Genomic DNA, 10857 nt, shown 5'->3' with positions numbered 1-10857 from the left:
TTAAAAGTGTACAATTTGGCCAGGTACAGTGACTCACGCCTGTAATCCCAGCACTTTGGGAGGCCAAGAAGGGCAGGTCGCTTGAGCTCAGAAGTTTGAGGCCAGCAATATGGCACAACCCCATCTCTACAAAAAATAGAAAAAGTAGCAGGACGTAGTGGTATGTGACTGTAGTCCCAGCTACTTGGGAGGCTGACGGGGAGAGTACTTGAGCCCAGGAGGTCGAGGCTGCAGTGAACCGAGATGGTGCCATGGCACTCCAGCCTGGACAATAGGGCCAGACCTTGTCTCAAAAAATAAATGAATAAAGTAAAATAAAATAAAAGCATGTTCAATAATGTGCAGTCATTACCAGCAGCTAATTCCAGAACATTCTAATCACCCCCAAAAGAAGCCCCAAGTCCATTAGCCGTCATTCCTCACTTTCCCTCTCCCCAGCCCCTGGACATTTCATATCAATGGAATCATATAATACAGGGCTTTTCATATATGGCTTCTTTCACTTAGCATACTATTTTTGAGGTTCATTTATATTGTACCACGTACTAATATTTCATTCTTTTTTATGGCTTAGTAATATTGCATTGTTGACCAGGCGTGGTGTCTCACACTTTTAATCCCAGCACTTAGGGATGCCAAGGTAGGAGGATCCCTTGAGCCCAGGAGTTCAAGACCAGCCTGTGCAACATAGGGAGACCCCTGTCTCTATCAAAAAATTTTATAATATTAGCCATGTGTGGCAGCTCACACATGTAGTATGAGCTACTTGGGAGGGTGAGGCAGGAGGACTGCTTGAGTCCAGGAGATCAAGGCTGCAGTGAACTATGATCACACCAGTGCACTCCAGCCTGGGAAACAGGGTGAAGCCCTGTCTCAAAAAAAAAGTTTAGCTTTGTGTGAATATACTGCATTTTATTTATCCCTTCATTAATTCATGGACATTTAAGTTGTTTCTTTTTTTTTTTTTGAGACAAGTTCTCACTCCGTGCCCCAGGCTGCGGTGACACAATCTTGGCTCACGGCAACCTCCACCTACTGGGTTCAAGCTAGCTTCCCAACTTAGCCTCCCAAGTAGCTGAGACCACAGGGGGACACCACCATGCCTGGCTAATTTTTTTTTTTGAGATGGAGTCTTGCTCTGTTGCCCAGGCTGGAGTGCAGTGGCTGATCTTGGCTCACTGCAACCTCTGCCTACTGGGTTCACGCCATTCTCCGGCCTCAGCCTCCCAAGTAGCTGGGACTACAGGTGCCGCCACCACCCCCGGCTAATTTTTTTGTTTCTCCGTGTTAGCCAGGATGGTCTCGATCTCCTGACCTCATGATCCGCCTGCCTTGGCCTTCCAAAGTGCTGGGATTATAAGCAGGAGCCACTGTGCCCGGCCATAATTTTTGTATTTTTTTATAGAGATGGGGTTTTGTCATGTTGCCTAACCTGGTCGCAAACTCCTGACTTCAAGCAATCCATCTGCCTTGGCTGCCCAAAGTGCTGGAATTACAGGCCTGAGCCATACTGCCAGCCTTTGTTTCCACTTATTGGTTATCATGAAGAATTATACTATAAACATTTTTGTGGAATTTTTCTTTTTCTTTTTTTTCCTTTTTTTGAGACAGAATCTCACTCTGTCGCCCGGGCTGGATCGAGTGGTGGTGCAATTTCGGCTCACTGCAACGTCTGACTCCGTGGTTCAAGCGATTCTTCTGCCTCAGTCTCCCGAGTAGCTGGGACTACAGGCACCCACCACCATGTCCAGTTAAGTTTCGTATTTTTAGTAGAGACGGGTTTCACGATGTTGGCCAGGATGGTCTTGATTTCCTGACCACGTGATCCACCCACCTCAGCCTCCCAAAGTTCTGGGATTACAGTCGCGAGCCACCGCTCCCGGCCAATCTGAAGTACTTTTAAGCGTAGCCTGGTTGCTAATTCTCAGCCTGACACCCAGCTATGTGGCCTCCTCTTGACACTGCGCAGGGCGCTTTGGTTGGGCAACACATTGTGGAGGTTAAAATTCAGTGTGTCTCCATCCATACGGTCATTCCAAATGAGGATTTGGATTCCATGTCACAATCCCAGTGCTCAGTGAGCATGCTGTCCAAGTCACTTGGGAGCCTCTCCTGGTGGAGGAGGCCCATTCTGCCATAGCCACTGCAGCTGCTCACGGAGGAGTAGCCCCCAGGGCACTCGTCTGCATGGGGTGGGGCAGAAGCACTTGTAAAGGTGTCTCCTTTGGGGTCAGGTGGTTCATACCTGAGGTGTGGGGCTTGATGTTTCCCATGTGAGGCAGGGCACGGCCATCAACTGCAGATGTCTGCTGAGCGTGTCCAGGGTGGGTATGGGAGCTGGGAGGCATCATTTTGTTGTGAGATGCCTGGCTGCCATAGGTCGACATGACTGAATGAAGGCCCATCATGATCTGGCCCAGAACCTGGCTGTTGGGTTGGGCTACCCCAGGATCCGCTGGTGTCGTAATTGTGGGGGAAATAAAGATAGATCAGACTGTCACTGTGTCTATGTAGAAAACGGAAGACATAAGAAACTCCATTTTGTTCTGTACTAAGAAAAATTATTCTGCCTTGAGATGCTGTTAATCTGTAACCCTAGCCCCAACCCTGTGCCCGCAGAGATATGTCCTGTGTTGACTCAAGGTTTAGGGGATGTAGGGCTGTGCAGGATGTGCTTTGTTAAAAATGTGTTTGCAGGCAGTATGCTTGGTAAAAGTCATCACCATTCTCCAGTCTCCAGTACCCAGGGACACAATGCACTGTGGAAGGCCACAGGGACCTCTGCCCGAGAAAGTCTGGGTATTGTCCGAGGTTTCTCCCCACTGAGACAGCCTGAGATACGGCCTCGTGGGAAGGGAAAGACCTGACCGTCCCCCAGCCTGACACCCGTAAAGGGTCTGTGCTGAGGAGGATTAGTGAAAGAGGAAGGCCTCTTTGCAGCTAAGAGAAAGGCATCTGTCTCCTGCTCGTCCCTGGAAATGGAATGTCCCAGTGTAAAACCTGATTGTACATTCTATTTACTTGGATAGGAGAAAACCACCTTATGGCTGGAGGTGAGACATGCTGGCGGCAATACTTCTCTTTACTGCACTGAGATGTTTGTGTAAAGTCAGACATAAATCTGGTCTACGTGCACATGGAGGCACAGCACCTTTCCTTAAACTTATTCATAACACAGAGGCCTTTGCCCGCATGTTTTCCTGCTGACCCTCTCCCCACCACTACCCTATAGTCCTGCCACATCCCCCTTGCTGAGATAGTAGAGATAGTGATCAATAAATACTGAAGGTACTCAGAGACCAGTGCCAGCGCCACTGGTCCTCTGTATGCTGAGCGCCGGTCCCCTGGGCCCACTTTTCTTTCTCTATACTTTGTCTCTGTGTCTTATTTCTTTTCTCAGTCTCTCATCCCACCTGATGAGAAACACCCACACCTGGGCCCACTTTTCTTTCTCTATACTTTGTCTCTGTCTTATTTCTTTTGTCAGTCTCTTGTCCTGACAGAATGTCCTGACAGATGTCCTGACAGAAATATCCACAGGTGTGGAGGGGCTGGCCCCCTTCAATAATGTCATTATGGGGAGGAGAGTCAGAAGTTAGCAACTCCTCCAGGAGTCCCGCTGCACAGTTACACGGACTCTCAGCTCCACAACTTGATTTGTGGTCCTGGAGCGTTTGCATAGGCATCTGGGGCAAAGGGCTTGTGTTGGACTGGCACTACGTCTATTTTTTTGTAGTTTGGCTGGGCGAATTCACACTGGTGTTTGGTGGCACAAATGAATAGCATGGCGTCTGCTGCATCATGGTGCCAGGTGCGAACTGGGTCGACACAGTTAATGATGTCAGTACTCAGAGAAGGTTGAGATTATCCAAACCTTTTCCGTGTTTTGGGATTGCTTTTCTCAGACATACTGGGTGGAGTAGGCGCCATCTTTGCCGAAGATGTCGGGTACCCCACAGAATGCACATCCCCATCTCTAAGATCTTCCCCTTTGGTTATAATGGGTGAAAGTCCCCCAGTAATAGTACTAGCATTTGAGCTAGTTCGAGGGCGAAATGTACTCCAGCTATCAAAGTCATCATTGTCCTGAGAGCCAGGGCTTGCAGGCCTTTTGGAAAATTGGGGTCCAGGGCTGTCCTCGGCACGGGCCCCCACCCCGCCCCGCTAGACTGCAGGGGTGCTTTTTTCGTGGCATCTCGGCTTTGCGTCCGAGCGCATTTGCTGTTGCTGTCCATGGATGCAGCTCTTGTCCTAAGACATCTCCCACCCTTGCCGCCCTCTGGATTGAGCATCCACCGAGCACTTTTTCCAGTTCCTTCATTCTGCGCGCGAGTCAACTTGCTGTGTAGGAACAGAAGATGAGGAAGTGAATTCCTCCAGCCCGCCGAGCTGTTGCTGTCGCCCTTACGCTTGAAGCAGGGCACGCTCTTGACCATCCACTCGCATATCTGCCACAGCGCGAGCCGCTTCTCCGCGGAGCTCTGGACTGCCTGGTGCTGAGGTCGGCGTGGGACAGGTTGCGCCACGCGTTGCGATGGGACGAGCTGCTCCTGCGCTGCTGCCCCGCGAGCGGCCCGGCGGGGGCGGGGTCCCGTGTGGGTGCGGCGGCAGCGAGGAGTGCAGGCCGCCCGCCTCGGGCCCTGGAGGTCCCCGCACAGCCCCCGGGGGCGGCGTCCCGGCGTCAGTGGAAGTCCTCGCTGTCCTCCAGCGGGCTCAGGTTGCTCATGAAGTCGGCGCTGACGGCGCGGGGCTGGGGGTGGCCGCGTGGGACCCGCGGAACTCCCGCCGGGGCAGCAGCTGGAAAACCGGGTCGACCTCCGTCCCCCGGGGCGCTTCGGCCCTGGGGACCTCTCCTTTCCCCTCTCCTCCCCTCCCGTCTCCTCCCCTGTCTTCCGCCAGCCGTGGGCGAGCCAAGAAGGGGGAGAGCAAAGCACCGGGCGGAGGGGAGGGGGCGCGAGGAGGAGGCGGAGATTCCGGGGACCAGGTCGGTTCCGCCCGAGACTGAAAGAAACTAGGAGCCAGGCGGGGGCGGCGGAAGCGCGAGTCCAGAACTGAGCCCGGCGAGGCAGTGCGCGGCAAGGCTGCTCCCGGTCCGCTGCGCGGACTGGACGGCGGGCCGGAGCCCCCGGCCGGGGCGGATCCGGGCAGAGCGGGCGCCGCACTCCCGCAAACAGGGCCGTGGACCCCGCGGGCCGTGGCTGTCCCCGGAGGCGCGCCCTCTGAGCTGCTGCCTGTGGACTGCGGCACGGAGGCTGCAGAACTACGCGGCCGCCCGACTGACGGGGTCTGCCCTGGTTTATTTGTTTTTCTCTTTAAAGTAAGAGTGCAGAAGGCTTCCCCTTCTCTCATGCCACCTCCCCAAAGAGGGCCAATGTGGGTGACTTTCTGAGTGGTCCCCAAAGCAGATCCCGAGGCCCGCGCGTCGCGAATCTTCTCTGCCAGGGCGCTGGTGGAGTAGTTTCTCAGCTGGTGCCTCTGGCCCAGCGAATCCTGCCGGATGGCGGTGGTTCTGGAATGCCCTGTGGATTCGCCCTTAGGCCTTGTAGGCCCGGAGACTCTGGGGATGTTGTATAAAGCAGGAAAATATGTAAATAGATCCCGGGGGGAAGTTAGCGTGGCCGAGCGGTCTAAGGCGCTGGATTAAGGCTCCAGTCTCTTCGGAGGTTTGGGTTCGAATCTCACTCCTGCCAGCTTGGTGTGGTTTGTCCATTTTTGTCACCCCATAGGTTACAAAAGGAGGATTCGTTGAAACTCTCCTTGGGCCCCACGCTTCCTCGGGATCTGGATTCCATTTGGCAGCGCGCAGCCGTCCAGTGTACGGGCTAGTTCCTCAGTGCTGGTGTTCACAGCAAGTGAGGTGGGTTCAGTTCTTCCCAGGTTCCAATGGTTGAGGTGGAAAGGCAACGATATAAATACCCTGGATAGCCTTTTCTCCTTAACCAGGTGGAGATAGTGGTGGAATGTTGTAGGCTAGTCCTAAATGTAATACGTTTGAAGTAATGAGGTAAAAAGTAGAAAGAAGTGTTTCCGCCCGGTTTCGAACCGGGGACCTTTCGCGTGTGAGGCGAACGTGATAACCACTACACTACGGAAACCTGCTTGGCTTTCCTGTGCCATCGTAATGAGCCACCACACAGGGCGGTTTTTTATTTTCTCATCCTAATTTAGAGCTTCTTCCATGCGTCCCTTTGAGCTTTGTTAATGAGCATAAGCACACACACAAAGATATTTCAGCACCTGGAAGGCTGAGGCGGCAGGATAGCCGGAGCCCAGGAGGTCGAGACTGCACTGAGCTGTGATTGCAGCACTACACTCCAGCCTGGGCGACAGAGCAAGAACTTATCTCGAAAGAGAGAAAAGAAAGAAACGAGAAAAGGAAGTTTTCACGTGCAATGTGGTGGCATAAGTGGGCACGGGAGTCCTGAGAGAGGATGTCGCGGTGACTGTGGGTATGGGGGTTGAACAGCAGGGGCGCGCTGGCACCCACCATTTTCAAAGAGAAGAGACATTCAGAAGAAGCTGCTTGGGGAATATGAGGCCACACGTTCGTGAGTAGAGCTGAAGCTTGTGGGTCCAGAGAAATTGGAGTGGAATGAAAGAGGAAGTAGCCTAAAACACCATTTTTATTGTTCTACTGTTTGGTAGAACTCTAGATTTTCCTAGCAGCCACTGCTGTTGGACATTTAGATTACTTTCCTCCCACCAACAGTATGCAAGCGTTATGAAGGCTACCCCCTTGGCAACATTTGGCACTTTTCATTGATTTTTTGTTTTTTAACTTCTAGCCATTTGTGGGTATGTAGTATTCCTTATGGTTTAAGTTTGCATTTAGCTGATAAGAAAAGATGGGCACCTTTTCATGGGTTTATGGCCCATGTGTTTATCTTACTGTGTGAAGTATCTCTTTAAATATCTTGTCCATTAAAAACAAACAAAGAAAAAAACACACAAACAAACGGAAAACCCCAAGAAACAAAAAACGAAGAATTGGCATGGCATGGTGGCTCACACCTGTAATCCCAGAACTCTGGGAGGGCGAGGTGTGTGAATTGTTTGAGCTCATGAGTTGAGACCAGTCTGGGCAACATTGGGACATCATCTCTACAGAACATCCAGAAATTAGCTGGGAGTGATGGCGTTCCCTTGTAGTTTCTGTAGGTACTTGGGAGGCTGAGGTGAGAGTATTGCTTGAGCCTGAGAGATGGAGGCTGCAGTGAGCAGAGATCTCACTGCTGCACTCCAGCCTGGGTAACAGAGCAAGATCCTGTTCCAAGAAGAAAAAAAAAAAAAAAAAAAAAGACTCTCGTATGTTTTTTTAATCTGGAAACTTCTAAATTTCAGCTTGTATGTTTAAGTGTAAATTCTATTTCACATAATTTTTTTTGTTATGGTGTGAGGTTGGGATTAAGGTTAATTTCTTTCCCCTATGGATATCCAGTTGTTCCTGAACCCATTGTTGCAAAGACACTATTTCCACATTAAATTGCTTTGGTGCCTTTGGTGAAAATCAAATAACTGAGTATATGTGGGCCCAAATTCTTTTTGTTCATTTTTTGCTTTTCAATTAACAATTTCAAATAGGCCAGGCATGGTGGCTCACCCCTGTAATCCTAGCGTTTTGGTAGGCTGAGGTAGGAGGATTGTTTGAGGCCAGGAGTTGGAAACCAGTCTGTGCAACATAGCAAGACCACGTCTCTACAAAAAAAAAATAAAAAAAAAGTTAGCTGGGCATAGTAGTGCTTGCTTGTAGTCCCACCTAGCTGGGAGGCTGAGGCAGGAGGATTGCTTGGGCCCAGGAGTCCAAGGCTGCAGTGAACTGTAATCACAGCAGGGCACTGCTACCTGGATGACAGAGTGAATCCCTGTCTCCAAATAAATAAACAAATAAGTAAATTAATAAATGTTTGCATTAGATGAATATGCCATGTTTTGTTTATCCATTTATCAATGAATGAACATTTATGTTGTTTCCAATTTTTTTTTTTTTTGAGACAGATTCTCACTCTTGTCACCCAGGCTGGAGTACAGAGGAGCCATCATAGCTCACTACAATCTCCACCTCCTTGGTTCAAGTGATCCTTCCACCTCAGCCTCACAAGTAGCTGGGACCATAGGTGTACACTACCACACCTGGCTAATTTTTGTATTTTTTTAGAGACATGGTCCCTATGTTGCCCAGGCTGGTCTGGAACTCTTGGCCTCAAGCAGTCCACCCACCTTGGCCTCCCAAAGTGTTAGGATTACAGGCATGGGACACCTTGCCTAGCCTTTGTTTCCACTTTTTTACTATAATGAAAAATGATACCATATATATTTTGTGTACATTTTTTTACGTGAACAAAAAGGTATATATAAAACTCTCTTTTATATATACCTAGGAGTGGAATTGATGGATTGTATGGTAACCCTATGTTTAAATTTTTGGCATAGCAAAGTGAAACTTGAAACTAGCAATTCCACTGATACCGTTTATTTATATGATATTTCCAGAAAAGGCAGATGAAAACAGAGGAAAAGCAGATCACTTCTTGTGTACCGCTGAGGCTGAGAGCCAGGATTGGCTGCAGTTGGGCATGTTGGAAATCTTTGTGGTAACGGAACTGTCCTAAAAGTGGATTGTGGTGATGGTTGCAGAATCCTATGCAGTGATTAAAAATCATTGAGCTGTAGCCTTACAATGAGTGGATTTTATTGTATTGAATTGTACCCCAATAAAGCTGTTATAGAATGTTAAACCATAAAAACAAACCCCCAAACACAGCAATGAGGCAGTTAGTGTTTCCCTGGGATCAGCTCAGGTGACAGTTGCATTGTGCAAAATGATTCCTGTGACCCAGAGCATGATTAATATTTACATAATGCTTTACTGCAGCCTTGGAGGGCAGGTAACTTACACCTTGAAACCTGAAGGTCTTGCTAGTGTCGCTTGTAATCAAGGTAAAGTCGTTGTGTAAATAATCAAGATGTGAGTAAATTTATGGAGATGCCAAGTAAATGAAGGAGGTGACCCACCACCGCGAGACTGAATCTGAGAGGAGTGTGATGGAAGTCATCCAATCCAAAACCACCGGAATAGAGACCTTGCCAATGGATGGGTTTAAAAAACGAAAAATGCATGTCACAGAAACGAAACGAGCATCCGTTATAGGATCCAGTTTATGGTCAACACGGGGACGTCCACCCAATAGTGTGTGTCTGCAGGAGGGGCCAGTGTGTGCTGCTGTCTTTTGTGTGTGATGTGGAATGTACTGGTCCTTGAGGACATGGGGGCACTGGCTTTTATTTTCCACAGCTGTCTTTTTAAATCTAGAAGAGAAAAGCTCAGGGCTCCAGGAGGGTCGTGGACTTGAATGTGCTGGCCTTCTGCAGGGCCCGCCTGTGTGTGTGTGTTTGGGGGTGGGGGGATCAGCTCCTGCACTGGCTGTTAGGGTGCGAGTTAAACAAACCCTGGAGGTCCTCGTTCCTCGTCTGTAGAATGGGGTGAGAGCAGCGCCTTTCTTACAGGTGGATGACGAGGGTTACAGCAATTAACACACGCACTAGCACTAAGTAAGACGGAAGAAACACTCACCGGATCTACAGCTGTGCCAAGGCAGCTCAGTTCCAGGCCCAGGGGACACAGCACGAAGGAAACAAAACGGATGGATCCTGCTCCCCAGAGGGGAAGGGTGGAGGTGAGGAAGAAGGGAAGACCGAGGCCGCACAGGCGGACAACGGTGGAGGGCACTGCGCGATGGAGAGGGGCCTCCGCCCAGGGAGATGTGGAAGAGGCGGCGCGAGGGCGCACGGAGCTGTAGGGGAAAGGCGGGTGCGGGGGCTGCAGGGGCTGAGCAGGAGGCTGGGCGAGGACCGTGCGTACCCCCAGCAGCGGCAAGAAGGAGACAAACCTGGATTGTGGGCCGGTTTGCTGTAGCCTCAGCTTCTGGTTTGTGTTCAGGAAAAGCCCGCGCTCAGTCTCATCTCAGCGACTCCCAGGAGCCAGCGCAGATCGCGCTGCACCGGTTTGTCGGCCTCCGCTCCCGCCTTGGGGTCAGCGGCATCTCCGCGACTTCCCCGTGTCCGCGCTTTCTTCCAGGGCTTGGCAATGGGAAAGTGTCTAACAGCGGTTCAAGGAATCGCCTCTGGGCTGCAGCGGAGCGGGGACATCCCTTGGGAACGGCAGAGCGTCCTCTGGTCGCGCCCAGGAACTTCCCGAACCTGCGAGTCCGATCGCGGGAGTCCCCCAGGCCAACGCCGGCCCAGCTCGCTCGCAGCTCGCCCTGGGAGAGAACCTGGAGCCTCTGCTGCTGACCCGTAACCAGAGGTCCCCTGCACCTTCTCGAAAAGGCTGCAGGGAGACCTGCCCGGCGCGCCTGGGAGTAGGGCAGCGCCGCAGTCCCTCTCGCTGAGCGGGATCTGCCTCTGTCTGCTGGACCTCTCCAGGGCCACGGGTAAGGGTGGTACTGTCTCCGCGGCAGCCCTCACCCAGTTCCAGGCGCCGCCTCCCTGGATGGGCCAGCTGTTGGAGAGGGCCATTTCCTCTCAGAGTTGGTCTGAGCACGGAAGAGAGCCTGGGTGTTCACTGTTTTCCCAAACCCACCTGTAGGTTACACTGTGTGTTGGATGGGGTGAGGCTGGAGCTCAGAGAGGGACAGCGGTGCTGAAGAGCTGCCGTGGTGGCATCCTCCCTCTGCAGGCTTTCTGGAGAAGGCGCCTCTGAGCAGATGGGTCTTCAGACCCAGCTCCCTGTGAGCTGTGAGCCTGTGTGGGTAGCAACCAGTCAGGCAGCCCTTCACCTGTGACTGGGAGGTTGCGCTGGGCTTGGGTTTCCTGGAGGTTTCACCCTGGGCATGGGCCTGGGAGTGCCAGGGCTGTCTG

The 10857-nt window shown here is 51.5% G+C and overlaps 1 non-coding gene and 1 pseudogene across 1 annotated transcript; both read right to left on the bottom strand.

Annotated features, from left to right (window-relative positions):
* Positions 1 to 1924: 1924 nt before the first annotated feature.
* LOC105519543 lies at positions 1925 to 10040 on the bottom strand (annotated as a pseudogene).
* Positions 6023 to 6095, bottom strand: TRNAV-CAC. Its single transcript has one exon. It is a non-coding gene; the product is annotated as a tRNA-Val (tRNA).
* Positions 10041 to 10857: the final 817 nt, after the last annotated feature.

This window comes from Colobus angolensis, unplaced genomic scaffold, assembly GCF_000951035.1.
Source record: "Colobus angolensis palliatus isolate OR3802 unplaced genomic scaffold, Cang.pa_1.0 Scaffold350, whole genome shotgun sequence".
Lineage (NCBI taxonomy): Eukaryota > Metazoa > Chordata > Mammalia > Primates > Cercopithecidae > Colobus > Colobus angolensis.
The sequence above is the reverse complement of the archived record's forward strand: the minus strand, read 5'-3'. Positions and strand labels throughout refer to the sequence as shown.